General features: G+C 37.2%; 1 protein-coding gene across 6 annotated transcripts in view; it reads left to right on the top strand.

Annotated features, from left to right (window-relative positions):
* Positions 1–17,915, top strand: part of LOC121360444 — a 225,767-nt gene that overhangs the window by 183,353 nt on the left and 24,499 nt on the right. For 4 of the 6 annotated variants that reach the window (XR_005956207.1, XR_005956208.1, XR_005956205.1 and 1 more), the window contains one exon: positions 4,112–4,168. The exons of the other annotated variants lie outside the window; for them this stretch is intronic. The gene's annotated coding sequence lies outside the window, so the exon portion shown is untranslated. The remainder of the gene's footprint in view (positions 1–4,111; positions 4,169–17,915) is intronic. 6 annotated transcript variants of the gene reach the window in all.

The raw sequence follows: 17,915 nt of genomic DNA, 5'->3' as shown, positions 1-17,915 counted from the left end.
CAGTAAACTCATTTGTTGACAACACAAAGCTCTGAGGTCAATCCTTCTGTATGAGGTTTTCAGGTGTTGGGAGAGCATGTGTTTGTTGCTCAGTAGGTTACGTGGTATTTTCATTTGGAAGTGACATTTTCCTTGACATTTTACTTTGGAACAATAGCTGGGCAAAATCGAAATTTCAGGTCTGTAGCAGAAGAGTAATGTCTATTACTTAGTGTATTTAGTAACTTGCATCATTTATATATTCTGCTTGATTGCATCTCTTTTCACAAAATCCAGTTTAAATGTGTTTTGCAGAAGGGAGGGTGCTGCCTGGTTTCAAATGTGCTGGTTTGCAAACTTGCAGACCAGCTGTCCTACTCACTGGTGGAGATAAGAGGGCTCAGATGAAGCGTTTTGTGCTGCTGGAAACACAAACACTTTTCTCAGGAGACTGCTTTGAGGGAGATTGCAGCAACACTGCAGCCCCACAGTTACTGGTGGGTATTGCTGCATGCATGTATAATTTGTCTTAGATAAAATCAGGAAGTAATAAAGACAGTTAAAAAGAAGAGATGAAAGATCTGCTGTGTAGGGTTTTTTCCTTTCGTTTTCTTATTTTTCTTAGGGAGAAAAAAATGTCCAGGGGATGCCACATTAATCTGGGGAGAAGCGAGTGCTGCTTTAAATCAGAAAACTTGTGTTATACGAAGTGCTTTATTTTGGGCACTGTTTCAGTATGTTATGAAGGAAAGTTGCAGACTAGGCATGTTTACTAGACCTTTAATTGCTACATTTAGGAGAAAGGCGCTTTTTTTTTTTTTCTTCTACCCTTCCCCCTCCCCTTTTTAACGACAAGAAGCCAGAGTTTGCTGTGCAAATGAAGCAGGCTTTGCAAGAATCAGATTCACTTTGGACGACTCTTCACATTCCTCGTCATCATTACATTAGGCAGCACAATTCCATCTCTGGTTGTTGGGCAGAAAAAGTGGGCAGCCTGCCAGGTAGACGTTTCCATGGCTCCCAACCCCCAAAGGTGATGCGTTTTTCAGCTAATTCAATGAAGAGTGGGCTGAACTTTGGGTATAAACTAGACAATAGCTGCCTTCGCAGTATCAGCAGAATGGTTTATGGGAATGCACTCCACATTTGGCAGAGCATCATGTGACCTTACGGCTGAGATTTTGTGATGGTGCCAACGGAGACTTGGAAAGCGGTGCCCGTTCTGACTTTTTTTTCCTCTTTTCTTACATGGCTCAGAAAATGGTGGATCTTAATACTTGACTTTAGCCAGACTCAGCAAGCAATTGAGCTTTGAAGCACAACTTTGCCTTTATTCTGGCTTTTTTGGCACACCACCAGGAGGCTGTCCCTTTCACGCCTGATAAATTCTGCTTCTTATCTCCAGATAGAAAAAAGAAAGAAAGAAAATATAACCAGAATAATTATACTTCATAACTGCGTTTTAGAACTGCAGGTTTTATTTTTTTATTGGTGACGTGCAGTTTAGAACAGCCCTCCTGAGTGTCTGAAGGATAAAAGTTATTTTTTTTATTTTTCTGGATTTTCTTTTTTTCTTTTTTTTTTTTTTTTTTTTTTTTCCTCCTTCCTCCTGTGTAATGAACAGGCATTTCAACTGGGCAAATGGGGCGACAGCGTTGAACATGAGATCATTGCAGCCTAGTGTAGCAAACTGGCACCCTGCCTTTTCACCCCTTTGCTCTGGCACATTTGTGCAATCCCCATTTATAAAACCGGCGCAGGGGCGAGGTGAATTTTCTGGTCTCTCCCCACCTCTTGTCCTGGGCAGGCAGTTGCGGCAAGGATTGGTGCAGCTTTTGCGCAGTGCTTTGTGCCTGGTATTCCGAGAAGAGCGAGAGAGAGAGAGAAGACAGGCATCCTGGTCTTCTTCCGAGAAAGAACAGGAGCCCTAAGAAGAAGAAACAAATCTGAGTTTGTCCTACATACAAGAGTACAGAAAAAAAAAGTGACTCTCCTGCTTCCAAAAAAAAAAAAAATCTGGCATGTTTCACTACAGAGGCATCAGGACGTGTTAGAGCTTCTTAAAACAGTGTAACAAAATGAGCATAGGAGATTGTTTCTTTAAGTAAAAAAAAAAAAAAAAAAAGAAAAAAAAAAAGAAAAGAAAGATGGAATTAATTTTTTGTTTGTTTGCATGGTTTTTTCACTATTGCTGACATAGCAGTATTTGGCACTGGGTGAACACGTACCTTTCATATCAGGTATAGCTTCTGTTTCTTTTTTTCCTCTTTTTCTTTTTTTAAGCCGTTTTAAACATGTTGTTCTGCAACTGAGTTCTTGTATATTAATTTTAATGCAGTCTTCTCTTCACACTTTTTAAAACTAACTTTTTGTGGGTGTGTTTGATCTAATGCTGCTAAAGATAGAAAGTAAACAAAAAATCGAGAGTCTATAGAAGTAAGTAGTTAGGCACATTTTGTCTTAGCTAAGCACTGGAGTTATGCAAAGACCTTAATGTTACATTTACTCAGTCTAAGCTTTGGTTATCTCTAAGAAAGTTGTGGGTATTTAGATCTGGTTGCTAAGGAAATTAAATTCTTTTTTTACAGTGTGACTCATGCTTTCAGTTTCTAAAGAGGAGAACTGAAAGAAAAAATCGTGTTAAGCCGCAGGAAAGGATCGCTCTTGTAGCCTGTATATTAAAGTTGTAACTGAGTTAATTCAAATATGAGTTTCTTACAGTTTATATCTAAATCCGTTACAAAGAAATCAGTGTGATAAGCATTGGAATAAAAGGCACATTATTGGGACATTCATGAAGCACGCCTGGTTTGCAGCCAGTAACAGTAACTATTTTAAGATATTTGGAAAAGCAGCACTTGTCCAGGAATAGCTGAAAACAGTATTTAAGACACCCATTCAGGATGTTTGTGATAAGTGCATGTACAGTTAAAGTAAGTTTTGAGCATATGATGCTTTAGTAGAGCCTTTTACTGAAGGCATTTGTCTGTCTGTTGTAACATATTCCTAAGCAATTAGAAGAGTATGTAACAAAATTCATTCTGACTAACAGATTTTGAAAAGCTTGGCCAAATCGGTGTTTTAGATAGTTTGGATTTTTTTTTTTTAATATTATCTTAGTCTTTTTAATTTATGTTTAAAATACAGATGTTCTCAGCTAGAAATTACTTTGAAATTACAGTGTCTCTTTCATCAGAAACTCTTACATTTGTTGGGGTTTTTTTTTCAAAATGTTCATGATATTTGCCTCTCTAATAAAGGGCTTTATAAATATTCCTTTATGAAATAGAACTGTTTTAACATATTCTTCACTTTTTATACATTACTGAGTAGAGAGTAATTTCTAAGATTATATGCTAGTTTTGCTACTTTATATTTTTGTTGTTCTGCAATGAATTATGGGAAATTGCTGAATGGAGACCTTATATATATATATATATGACACATACATCTCCATATACCTATTTTGGACCAGAAAGTGTTTCTTAGATTTATGGTGATATTGCCCTCCTCTATGGTTTGTTGGAATAGTTTTGTTTGTCATTGATACCTAAGCCTGTTGAGAAACCAAGTCTTGCATTAGCTTAAAATAACTTTTCAAATTTCTCTATCTGGTCAGACAAATCACTAACCAAGTCTTGCATTAGCTTAAAATAACTTTTCAAATTTCTCTATCTGGTCAGACAAATCCCCCCAGTTTCCCCCCCCCCCCCGCCCATAATGAGTTTTTGCAAATGTTTCTTAATTTCAACCACTTAGTTTATGCCCGTATTTTTCTGAAGTTCTGTACCTAATTACCTCATTGTGTTCACTGCTTGATAAAAAGCACTCCCTTTTGTTAAGTTTTCTCCTTCTCTTCTGAAATTGCTAATAGAAATTAAGTATTTGTAGGTTGAAAAAAGGCTAGAAAATATAAAAGAAAGAGTCCCTTTTCCAAAGCGTGCATGTTCACAGCATGTCTTCCCATGGCCCCGAGGAGGGACGTCAGTACTGTCGGGTTTATATCTTAAAAGCGCAATTACTAATTTTGTGTATGTTTCATGTTAAGAATACACTTGTCCTAAAACAGATATTTCAAAATCTTTCTCTCACTGTTTTTTGTTTTTTATTTGTTGTTTTTTTTTTACTTTAGTGAAAGAAAAATGAAAAAGCAAAATGACGAAGTTAATGATACCAGATTTCAATGAAGGTAATACAGTGATCTTAAATAAATTTTTTTTTTCTTTTTTGGTTGATTAGATAGTAAAGCTATTGGAAGAACCTGAAGCAGTATAAAAATATATTTCCTTAAGACAACTTACAAATATAATTTCAGAGATGCGTGTTAAACTTTTGCTCTCATCATTTGCTGTTGGGAAAGTTGCAGGTTGTGTAGCTGTAACTGCATAAAGATGTAGCTTTATACTCTATGTTTATATGAAGCTTAAGAATTAACTGAAAATTCAAAACATAATTTGTTCTTTGGTTAGGCCTAGTACATATATAAGACATATAATATATATAAGAAAATATATTTACTAATATACTCATATTACTAATATATTTGTAGTACATATATCTATTTTCTACTATATAACTATAATGCAGTGACCAATTTTTTTTCAAATCTGAAATATATCTTATATTCACAAAAACAAAAAAGAAAGAAAATTGGAAAAGCAATTTTATAGCACTTATTACAATCATTCAGTAAGTTGTATATGCAGCCTGCATACTTATTTCTGATACTAGGATAACTATTTTAGTTTGAGGGCTTGTCTCTACATATTCTCTACAGCATCAGCAGAATGCAGTTATAAAAATATCATTCTTTCTGAATGCTGACGTGTTGCATAGAAAGTGAAAGCAGGTTTGAAAGAGACTTTTCTAGAAAATAAAGTTATTTTAAAATGCAAGAGGGTATGAACATGCAAGATTTAATTCACTAATTTAAAAAACAAAAAGGAAGGAAACAGTAATTCACTAATGCTCAGCTGTCATTACTGAACCAGAAATACATGTTGAAGTCTGCAAGAAAATGAAACATTGCCTTGGTAAAAAAACTTTGCTATTGACAAACATTTATTCTCTTGAAAAGTATTTTGCCCAAATAACAATGGCAGAATTAGGACTATGGTGAGAACTAGTGGAAGGAAGGCATTAAAATTTTATTCAAATACAGATTCCAGTTACCTGCTCAAATCAAAAGACACCTTTATATGGTGCCTGGTTTTAAAATTATACCTGCATTTCATGGCTGTATTTTACAAATGCCTTTGCATTCATATTGTTGCAAGTTATTCTGACATGTCAGGTGTTGTGCTTACAGGCGCAGTGTTTATCAACGTTTTTGGTTCGAGTATGAAAGTTATAAAACTGTGTCTGTGCGTCACCCTTCTGAATTACTGGGTTTTGCACCAAAGTTGTTTTCAGTATGGTGTTTAGGGTACCCAACATTCAGTGTGGGATAATTTTTAGTGGGTTGCTTGCTGGTCACAAGAAGGATGGATTTGTTGTAGGTGTTAACCCCGAAGTTTTGCAAGATTGCATTTCCACTTGCATTCTCATTACTAGGGAATTGGATTGATGGGAGGGTTAGTGAATAAAATATACAAATTAACTTCTTTGCTTTGTTTAGTGGCTGTTATCTAATCAACAAGTTATTGTCAAGCAGTACTTTAGTTGAAGTGTAATGTGAAGAAATAGCTATGCAGTTGTATGAGAGCAGCACTCCACTGTGCCTTGTTCCATCTCAGATTTCGTGGGGTGAATTTTATTTTGAGTTGTAGTACATGATATGAGCTTAGACACAAAGGAAAACCTGTACTGTTCACTTCTGTGTCATGTCCAGTTGTTGATTCCAGTCGAGCACACCATAGTCAGATGCAAGTTGGGAGCTGAGGGCTCATCAGTAAGGGAAACAGCGCACAAAAGGACATTGAAGACAAAACAATCTCTTGCCATTAAACTGTTAAAAAAAATCCTTCAATTTTCAAATAGAAACTAGTCACAAATCTTCAGCTTGTTTGTTGCCTCCACCATTTATGCAGTTAAGCTTGGAGGAGGCTTCTTTGCAATAGACGGTAATGTTTTCACTCTTGAGTATCGTTCTCACATCGCATCATATGTTTGTTTGTTTAAAGTCTTCTGCACTCCCTGTAAGAGGAAAACCCTAACCAGCTATGCCAATTGGCATAAACCCGTAGATCCGATCTTGTGTTGAAACGCACTGCACAAGCTCGCTTCTATGGGTCTGTGTCATTGTGGTGATCTGGCAAACCTTCACGCAGCACCCACTGCAGTGGTTTCTGAAAACAGGCCCAAATGAGAGTACAAAACCATGTACTGATTCTGGAATTCTTCTCTTGTTTGTTGCCTTTCAACCTGATTAAGGGATTTCTTCTTTTATAGGTTGCTTCAAGCATCTTTAGCTTAATATCTTATTAAAATTTAGAAAGAGGTGTGAGGAAATCAGAGGGTTTCCAGTGAGGGAGTGTAGTATATACAGTTTCTTGCCTGGCCTTATTAAATATGCCATTCCATGGTATTACTCTCAAAAAAGAAAGAAGGCATTTATATTTTGTTTTTATTGTAAAGTAACACCAAATACTCATTTCTTTCCAGAGATGTTCTGGCCTTGCCTCATCCTTATCAAATATGTATGTATATATATACGCACACAGCACACATATATATCTTTATACATATCTAAACAAGATAGAACAGTTCTACTTCTGCAGTAGAAAAATCTAAGAATATGCCTTATGGTCTGAAAAGTGGGAAATAACTGCAGTTGAAAGCCTCCCCCCATGGGAAATATGTAGGCCAGTGGCTGCTGTCACATTTCAAAGAAAGGCTGAAGAAATGAAGAAGACTTTATGGTCACCGTCGGAAGCTGTGTGCATCCGGGTTGAGGTAGTAGGTTGTATGGTTTAGAGTTACACCCTGGGAGTTAACTGTACAACCTTCTAGCTTTCCTTGGAGCACACTTGAGCCATCGAGGAATTCATCACCACTTTAATCTGATCAGGGAAAGTATGCAAAAAGGTATTGTTTCATGGCTGCGCATAATGATCACTCTGAGGCTTTATTGATGTTGAAATAGTCCTGATGACTTGATTATTTCATTTAAATCCTGTTATGAACAATGCTGACACATTGCCTTAATGGACTGTGACTATGTACTGCAGATTCTTAAGGAAAGAATGATGATTATTTTAATTCCATTAACAGGAAAGCTTTAAAAGTTATTTTTGTTTATAAACTCAGGAAAATACCAGGTATTTAATGGTTTTTTTTTTTTCTTTCTTCAGAGAATAGCTTATCCTATACATTTGATTTTTATTGTTGGCATTGTATAAGTCTATATATTTTTGAAAAGGAAAAGAACATTTTCTTTTGTCCTTAAAATGCTTTCCAGAAAATATTGAATGCTGCTGCTTGGATAGCAGTGGCAATATCACACATTGAGCCTGGTCTTTCCTGGATTTATGGTATTATTCCTTTATGCCTGAAGAACTCAGTGTTATGAGCACTGATCCAAATGACCTGCAGGCCCACCTGTGTTCCCATCTTTCTGTGACTCACTGACTCAGCCCAACCCCACTCTGGGGTGTCAGCACCTGCGTCCTTACACAGCATGTCTGACCAAATGTCAGGCCAGGGTCAAACCTGACCCAAAATGCCTTTGTCTCTTTCGGTCCTTGATTCATCTTTCTAGCTCAGCAGGACTTGGGGAAGTCACATTCCCTTTGCAAATGGTTTCCAAAACACTGGAAACTGCCCCCAGTATCAGATCAGGTCCCGGCACTGGGTGCCTCCACCCATGTAGGATGGGTGCTATAGTTTGGTTTTTTTTAGGAACTACCAGAATGAACCAGGGAAAAGAAAAAAAAAAAAAAAAAAAAAAAAAAAAAAAAAAAAAAAAAGAGAGAGAGATTCCAATCTGACTCTGGAGACAAAATTAGGCTTGTGGAGGTTTATGCCCCAATTTGTGTGACCCCATTTCATTCTAGTTTGCAGTCTTTCTCATCCTGTCTGGAAAAACAAAGAAATGTCCCATAAAATGTACCTCCCATGAGCAGATATTCAGACAAAAAGAGTGAGTGTTTCCACTCCTAGAAACAATTATGAAGCAAGAGAGAAAAGACCTGTGCCTGTATATTCACCATGACTTTTTAAGTGAGAGCTGCTTCTGGAAGTGACCTCAAAGATGAGGCCTCCCCAGTGAAATGGAGCACACATCATTGCCAAAGTCAGAGCATCTGGACCAGACAGTGATGCTCATTCCAAAATAGTAGGGAAAAAGTGATACTGTCTTTTTCCACATAGTTTTCCATAGAAAGTGAAAAGGAGTATTATTTTCGAGAATAATTTGTCATTAAAGACAGCAATAGTGATAATTTTGCTGGAAAGTGACTTAGGTTTGTTTATGTACTCCGCAAAAGAGCAGAGCACAACACCCCTGTGATGCTGTGGTCAGGAACAGATCAGACTCTTATGGGATGAGGAGAGGGTGAAATGTGTCTGTTCCACATAGGGGTGAGGGATCTGTTCCTGGAGCTGCCAGGTCAACAGTTCTCTTAGCAAACAGTTCTATTTTCAGGGTATTTTGGAAGCCCTGAATTTCTGGCTTTACTTTTATTGGAGGTGAACATAACAAGATGTTTGATATTTCCAATGTTTAGTTGTTTTATGTTTTACACCAGCAAGGAAGTTAGGAATGTTTATTTTAAGTGGATTTGAAGGTTGATTGTATTTTGGTTGTGTTTTCTTTTCATGTCTGTGTATTAAAAAAAATCATTTGCTCACAGGTCTCTATGTTTGTCTCCTACCAGCTTAAAGTTTACCTGAACGCTTTTCTAGATAAGGATTGACAGGAGGAGATGAAAATGGACTTAGTTTATCTTTTTACAGCACTTATTTTCAGTGATTAATTTTTGTGATAGGAAATTTAGAACGAGGATCTGCATCACAGGTGGATCCAGACTGAATTTTAAGTTTGTCTTAAAGTATATGGGACAGAGGAGGGATGAGGTTGAGTGAATCAGAATTGCTCCAAGCTGATGGAAAATCTTAAGGGAGCAGCGGCTAAATGGGAGGATTGAGGGGAGACCTCCATCAACCAGTGAAGCCTAACAGGGACCAGTCACAATCTGAGTAAAAACTGCAATATCCTCTGTGGATTCAAAAAGACTCTGATCACCAGTACATTTTCTTTTGTTATTTTAATTTTTTTTTCTTTTGTAGTTTAAGTTCACTGGAAAGAAACATTGTAATTGCTGGTTTCTGCCAACAGAGCAACAGGTGTTCAATCCTTTTGTATTAATTCTTCAATTAGTTGCAAAATAAGGGGAATTGTTTATACTAAGCTGAACTGAATAGAAATGACTGATGCAGAAAATGTGGGGAATGTTTCATCTGTCCTTCAAAGGCATGATAAATTTGTAATTCTATCAGGCTTAGTTGCAGGTTGCTATGCAAATTTTCATCGCAGCATCACCAGCTTTAATGAATATACATTTTCTCTGTTTCTTTCTCTGTTCTTTAATTTAGGTTTTTTACCCTGTAATGTGCAATGCATTGTTTTGGCAAGAGTTATCAAGTTACGAGCAAAAAATGAATGAGACTGTGAGGTAATTTTGACGTGGATTAAGGTAGAGAATGAAAAACAAAGGGAGAAAAAAGTTCTATTAAGAACAGCTGGATGGAGTTAGGTCTTCTGTGATTTCATTTTAAAGTCATAAAACATATTGTCTATTTTAAGTAAAATCTGACATATTTTACCTTTGCAGTGCAGTTGGAGTGTAAGTGTGCCTTGTAGACTCAGCATTACACTGATGTGATGCTTCTGTAGGAAATAAATGCACTTTGTGGCATGGCTAAATGGGGATGGGTTCCAACCTTGGGCCCATCTGAGAGTGCTTGCTCCTGTAAGTAAGAGAGAACATTGTCATTCTTGTGACTTTACTTTGCTTCTTGCATTTGGAAAAAAATCTCTATTAAGATATGCTGGGAAAATCTGGAGATCCAATGGATCTGCGACTCCCAGTTTTTCTTTTGGGAGACACGTCCTTAGTGTTTCACAAGTTTGATGCCAAAGAAAAGCTGCAGAGGCACTGACCCACCCAGCACTCTTTTGCTTGCCAAAGTCTGATCCATGGTGAACCCTGGTTCCCAACTAAGGAACTACAGCATGTCAAAAACCCACAGTGCCAGGTCCTGCCTGTTTTAAGAGCTAGGTCACTTCAGAGTGCTGGGGAGAATTTTTATTTCCTTCTACAGTCCACAGTGTCTTTTTCCAGGTGCACATCCAAAGAAAACAGAGTTAGAGGGACATTTCTGAGTTAACAGTCATGACTTGGAAGCACTGAGAGAACTTAGGTGTTGTGGGTGCAGCCATTCTGAGACCTTTCTCTGTACCAAAGGTGACGTTAATCCAGTTCACCAGAAGAGGGAAAGTAAGTTATTACTAGTTTTGTGCTGTTGAAATAGCACACAGTAGTCAAAAATATATGAACAGTTTTCTGGGTTTGTTATTCTACTCAGCAAAAGAAAATACGGAGTTTCACTTGGTCTCATCCTTTGTTTAACTTCCTTGCCTTGAAAACAGCTGAAGCTCTTTCGAGATTTTTAGGTAAAGAATGTGTTAAAGTACTTAAAAGAAACTCCAAACAAGGTTTTCCTCAAAAATCTGACCCTTAAACATGACAAACAGTGTTTAATAATCTCCAAAACTTGTTTATTGAAACTCTTCAGCAAGAGACCTGGGATAGGTCGCTTAACTGATAAAGTTGGATTAGAAGTGCACTTGAAGTTTTTCAGATCTTTTGGATGTGGTTTCATATGACATTCATTTATCTATTGAGAGCAGCTTCTGATATTTTTAATAAAACAAGCATTAAATACATATGGCAGACCCTGTTTAAATGTGGGTATTGCTTTCATAATGCAGTTAAATACAAGTTTGAAAAGCTAATGCTTTTGTATTACACAGTACAGAAGAATGAAATTGTTTCAGCTTTGGCCTTCACATAGTAAAAATATTTACATCAGACTGATCTTTTTGGTAGAGTTTAATTTTGCATAAGGCTTCTGGATATTTCAGTTGTAATTCATTGTAATATATAACATGTATATAAAAATTTCAGACTAATTTTTTTTTTATTTTTTTCTCTTCACCTCTTCTTTCATGCCAATTCTAGATACACTAAGAGTAAGCCTCACATTGATGAACTCTTCTCAAGAATGCTTGCAAAACCTGAGTGAAAACTCAAAAAACAGTCCTCTTTTTTTGTTTTCTAGAATGACACTCTCATGTTCAGGAATTCCTGTCTCCTTATGCCTTCTTTTACAAATATGATTGGCATGATATTTGATCTTACAGCAAAATAAGCATGGATCCCTTTACTCTTATGGGCTTTGTTGCACCTCCTTTTGAATGGAAAGATATCCCCCATAAACACCTTTACTTGGAGGTATTCTGGATAAAGTAGTTGTCTGGCTTGAGTAAGGCAGGCACCGATATGTATCAACCATTGCACCAAGAGCCTCATTGAAAAGACACAAATACAGAACAGCAGACTAAACATTTTTCTAAGAGTCACAACAGCCTTGTGTACTGCTTTGCTTTCATGGCTGGGGAAAAAAGGAGTGGTGCATTTTCTTGTATTTTCTTGTGCATGTGGTTAACATACATATATTATGCATGTATTGTCTTTATCTCAATGTTATGAGTCATCTCAACCTAACTTTAGGTCCATGGCTGACAGTGATGTACCTGGGTTAATCTGTGGTTTATCTGGGAAATACAACTCCCTTCCTTTTACTTTTGGTCTCCACACACATTTTCCACTGGTCATTTTTTGATTCTTCATTTACTGACATCATGATAATATGGGCAATGGATGTAGAATCTACTGCAGATATACTGGTGACAGGGATGCATTGGGAATGCCCTGATGGCTGGAGAGAAAGAGATTCCTGTCATGTTTATAAGGTTAGCAGAAACCAAAGTTCACTCAAAACATCTCCCTGAGTCATGTCTGTCATGACTCTTCAGCTTGGGAAGGAGAATAAAGCTGTTTATTACTATCACCTTTGTAGGTCTGCCTTGAGATTCTGGGGTTGAATTTGCCCAAACTCTGTGTGACTCTCATTTTTCAAAGCCCCTGGACAACAAAAGTAGTCTAAGGCTCACTTTTCCCTGACAAAAACCCAGCCTTGTAGTTACTGCAATATCATAGCAGATTTGCATGTCTGAGAAAAGATGACTGTCAGTCACACATATCTTTATGTATATTTGCTGTGGGGGATTTTTGCTTGGCACTACACTGAAATGAGCAAAAGAACACAATCCCAAAATTCTCCATCTCAGCCATTGCAATTAGTTTGCTGAGACAAATTTGTTAATTTCCTCTGTTAGGAAGAAACCATCAGATGGGAACTTGACCATGATAACTTCACTGTTGCTTGAAAGAACTTCACTTTAGACTATGGATAGCATTTGGAGTATGCTAAATCCATGTAAATGGCTGGTTTCCTGCAAAGTTACCCAGGAAAGATGCTCTATCTGGACCAGGAAGTAGATACCATGGTAGATGGAGAAATGGCTTGAAAGTGCCTCTAGTATTTGAAAGCCCTGGGGTGAGAATCATTGGCTGCTATTCTATATAACAGCTTGTCCAGCAAATCTTGCACTTTCAGAAAGTATTTTCATCTCCACCTTTTCAAAAACCTAAGTGCACTTAGTTCGCACAGTTGAAGGGGATTTATTCCATAAGTTCCTTGAACCTGCAGATTTGCCTGTGTCAGCTGAGCCTTTTATTGGGAGAAGAATTATTTGGGGGCAGAATTTTTAATAAAGTAGGATTGATACTATGTTGAGCTAAGTTGTTTGAGAGGTACTGCTGAGGTTGACATCCCTGTGGGAGGACATCCTTGTGAGCTGGGGCACAGGGAGCAGTGGACCAATGTAGCTGTACAGCTCTATTCTGTGTTCTTTTGTCCAAATGTTAACTTTTGATCCTTAGGCTAGATCTTTCCAACAGTATGTATTTTACCATATTCACTTCTAATTTCTTCAGTTCTACTGCCAAATATATCTATTTCCATGTTGTGCGTTGTCAAAAACTCAGCTCAGACCACCTAAATCATGTGTTGCACTTGTGTCTCATGATGGGATAGGAAGGCAGTGGCTGAAAATTCCCAACCTCTGCTGTTCATGGCTCACACACACTTGGAGATGAGACTGCAGGCTTGAGTCCATCTGAGGTACCACAGCTGGCAGTCTGGCTACTGCTCTAGGGAGGTTTTTGCTTGAGAAATATTTTTTTCTTTAAGACAGCATTTACTCAGGATGTGACTTGTGAAGTACATAATTCCTGTAGTGATAAAGGCATTTTTTGTGAGTGATTATTATTAAATATTGCAAAGCCTATTGCTCTTCTTAAATGTTTATCATCTGATACAGGAAGAATTTAGAGGTATTTTTATCATTATTTTGGTTTTGAATTGTAGTAACAGAATGGCCAAAATGTAAATTTTAGTGATGAGTCTCAGAACCTAACCCATACTTAGTGTAACATTTTGAAGCAATCCTGCTTTTTTTCCCAAAATATCTTGGGCATTTAGGATCCATCATCCTCTTGATTTAAAACACCTGGGCAAGTTTTTAAAGAGAAACCTCAGGGGCAAAGGCATTTTTACAGTTTTTTGACCCAATGACAGGATGTCATAAAGTGGTTGGAGCTGCTTCTATGTTGTGCTTCTGCATGTTAAACATGGAGGGCCAATACACTCTTAGCTGCTGTTATGAGATAATAGCCCCTTAATTTCTCTCCTCTGGCTGCTGTAAAGAAAGGCAATATAAACAATGCAGCCAGAGAAAACAGGCACAGCTTGCACACCTGGTACTGCTCTTGTTGCCGCTGCCAGCCACGTGGGTGCTCCAAGGAGACATAGGACTCCTTTCCTCCCCTTGCCTGGCGCTGTGGGAGGAGTTGTCTGCTGTGGGAGACAGTGCTGGCCCCAGCCTCCTGTTTTTAGGGCAATGGTGTCAGGGAATGCTGCCAGGCACTCCTGCCTCCGTCCTTAGCACCAGCAGGCACCGCCCTGCCAGGGGCATCAGAGAGCCCTCCTGCACTGCTGGGGCAATCCCTGGAAGGGGCTGCGATCACCGTCCCGCCAAGGACAGGGACGTGCAGAGTCATGCCCAAAAGGAAGGAACTGAGTGTAGCATTGAGTCCGTTTGGGGTTTTTTTGGCTAAAAAAGTCCAAGTGTTGGTCTGTGGCAGTAAACACGCAGGCTGCCTAATGAATGTACTATTTATCAGCCGTGTGAGCTGCTGGAAATACCAAAGCGGATAAGAGCTGTGATTCAAGGCCACGGGGCTGGGCCCACACTGCTCTCTAAGCCAGGAGCCAAGGATGTGGGAATTGTCTCCAAGGGGCGACCGTGGGAGTCTGGAGAGAGGGTCAGGCTGTGCTCATCTCCAGGCAAAAGGAGGTTTGTGCTAAGGATCCTTCTCATATGTGAGGAGCGGCTGTTGTTTGTTCTTGTGTAATTTGATTTGACTCTAATTTAATGACAGTTCTTAGCGGGCAACATGATTTGCAAGGCTGATTTCAATTTTTATTGATTGGGCCTTTAATTTACTTGGACTTGCACTCAGAAGCTTCATCAGAGATTTAATGAAAGTCTGCAAAACCAGCTTGGTAAGGAATTTTTTGATGGAACTTGAACTCAAATACTTCAATAACAAGTCATTCAGGTGCAGTGCGAAAATATTTTAAGAAAGAAAATTCTTAGTTAAACTTCACTTTTTAAATAGCAGATTAACAATTCCGTTATTTAAAACCCACCTTTCTTGTGGATTTTTTTCCCACAAATTCTCACACTCAATATCTATTCAAAGGTAAATTAAAGGTTTTATTTATAGAATTTTGCATAATGGGCTTAAAGGGGACATCTTGGAGATTATAATTGCAAAACTTTAATGGAAAATAAGTAACTTATAACTTCTGGAAATCTATTATTTCATTCATTAGTAGTAAATTTTCCAAATGCAAAAAAAGTTGTGTAAAATCATCTGCAACAGTCTCCTACTTATTTTCATGCTGCAGGTGTTTTTCAAAGTAAAGACCGAAAAGCTTACAAAGAGATTATATGATTTTGAAATCTATCAGTAATTTTATAAAGACAAGCTTTCTTTCTTTTTAGTATTTGTAAATTAATATTCATAAATTTTAGAAATGAATGCTTCAAACAGAGAGGAGCTAGGAAGAGGTTAATTAATTGTAATTTTTTTTACATTTTCCAAAACCAAACTTTTGCACTTGAACCAATGAATGAAAAAAGCAGCAAGAGAGACAGAGTGTATCTGTATGGGAGGAAGGCAGGAATAGGGAGGATGAATTATTATGTGATAAGAAGTGTAAGAGGATGTAAGAGAAGGAAGGTAATTGAAGCTGCACATGGAATAAGAGAGAGGCTACAATGGAACTGCAGTCACTGCTCTTTTGCACTTAGAGGAGCACGGGGAATGTAGGCACAGGAGTTCAGGAAAGTGGAAGAAAAAAAAGAACTTGAAAGATACGGAGAAAGGACATGAGGATATTGCAGCTTTACATTGTTGTGCTTCTTTGACATTGGTGCATCTTGGTAACTGTGTAACATTAAAAGAAGGAAAGATTTACAGGCAAAAATTCATATTTGTAAACAAACAGAATATTCCCTCCTAAGAATAAGTTTTTGTATTTCCTGGTCAATTCCTATTTATTTTACAAGCAGATAACCCCACTATAATATATAAATCTGGAGGGCAGTAACTATGAAAAGTGGTATCTGAGGGTGCTACACATTTCAAACATATTGAAAGCATCTCAATATTATACCCTACTACTGAGAATTAGGAAAACGAAAATGTAAATCTAAAGATAAACTGAAAATCTGGAGCAAAGGCCCACAGATAGCCATAACTCTGACTAATGTAGGCAATATAGTAATACAGTAATGATGCTGGTTAGTTCAGTTTAGTCTAAGACAACAAACACTAAATTTGATTATATTATGGCCATATTATAACAGCACAATGTCATCATAAGGGAGAATTGACTCCTGTGTGTGCCCTTCCCTTGGCATCTGCTCGGTTTATGTGCGTAAATGAGAAATATAAAACTCCCAAAAGCCTGAATCAAAAAGAATAAGATAACCCCAGCTTTTATATGAACTGTAATTAATTTGCAGCCTGTTGCCACAAAACTTAATTTAGGGAAATTCCTAGTTAGAATCAAGAATGTTAAACATTTGTGTGAATAAGAGCAGTATGCGCAGTGGTGCTAGAAGTAGCAATATTTCTGATTCAAACCATGTACTGAAGAGTTGTTGAGGTTCCAGAACTTCTTTCCCTTTAAAATTATGAGAGAATGAAGTTTATTGACTGCTGATCACTTCCAGACACAGAATGGTGGTCTTTTAGTCCATTTCGGAGTGTAATAGCAGTTCCACATGACACAAATTAATGGAATATCTCATTAATTCCCTAAATGTCACTAAACTCAAGTTGTAAGTTTCCATCTCCTTGAAGTAAATTTAGCTGCTTCCAGTTTTTCAGTTCTGTGAAAACATCTGCAGAATATGGAATCTGTTAAAACAGCAGGGTCTACATTGGGTGATACCAATGTAGATCTTAACCTGAGCTATTTCTATGAAGGAGATCAGCTTATTCAGCATGCAAAAAGAGCTTGCAGATCTACATTCAAGACTGTTTTGAGGATAATTTTTGCCTCTCTGTTCTATACATGAACACTAATTTCTCTATCCAATAAAAGGAGGAAATGTGAATATTTATGGTATGAGAAAAATAGAATTATTAGGTACTTTCAAATTTCAGTTTTGTGTTGCAAAGTTATTTTCTTGTTAAGTGAAATGGCTAACCAATAAAACAGGCTTTTGCCATGGCTCTGAAATGGTGATTAATCTTCATGTAAGGTATCCTCAAAGCTGTTGTTTTAAACAAATAGTAGCATAACACGAAGTGAAGTGGAATATTCATAGGAACTCTTGTGAGGGGAGAAAAAATAATAAACAATATTTTCTTCTAAAAGACAATCCTAATTTACCAGATAGTAATTTCTCATTGAAGAGAATTACAGTAATTTTGCATGTTTTTAACGTTGCATTAGAGGATTGTACTGACTTCGCTGATCATCATCAGTTGTTTCTCTTCTCTCCATTTGATAGAACCACAAAATACCAGTCAGGCCTCGATTTACTGTTGCGTTATGTCAGTGCAATTTACATACTGCATCTCCAACTCAGCTCCCCGTATGTGATGTTACATTTTTAAGAGCTGATAGTAAATTTCTCCCTGAGTGAAGTCTTGAGTGGAGATTTATTTCAGAACTAGTGATCATGAAAATAGGATCCCTGCATAAAGAAAAGTGTTTACTAATGTAAGTCTATAGTTCAATTAACATATATTAAATTAGGAAATACTGAGCAAGTCAAATTCTCAAAAGTACATTGCTTTCATTTACATAATTTTTCACTCACAGCTTTTTGAATGTGAGTAGATCTTCAAAAATACCTTAAAAAAACCTTAAAAACAAGAAAACTTCACTATAAGGAAAAATAAATAAAATCCTTGCTGATTTTAAAATATTCAAATAAATTCAGTCCCAGTCACTTTTATCATTAGGGTTCATAGCATGGTATTGGAAATACTGAAAATGTAACTATCTTTGTTAAGTGCAATAACATTTGAAAATACTTGTTCTAAAAATTTCTGTTTGGCTTCAGATCTACAGAGGACTTCATAAACTTTAAAGCTGCTTTAAACTTTAAATCTGTGTATTGAAGCAAAGGTGTATAAATATATTTGACAAATACTTAGGAGTGTTCATTAATGAGAGCATGCACATTGAGTTCTAACTCTGTGGAACGTAAGGGAGTGAGA

The sequence above is a fragment of the Pyrgilauda ruficollis genome, unplaced genomic scaffold, assembly GCF_017590135.1.
Source record: "Pyrgilauda ruficollis isolate IOZ18807 unplaced genomic scaffold, ASM1759013v1 scaffold50, whole genome shotgun sequence".
NCBI classification, from domain to species: domain Eukaryota; kingdom Metazoa; phylum Chordata; class Aves; order Passeriformes; family Passeridae; genus Pyrgilauda; species Pyrgilauda ruficollis.
This window is presented reverse-complemented; position numbering and strand designations above follow the sequence as displayed.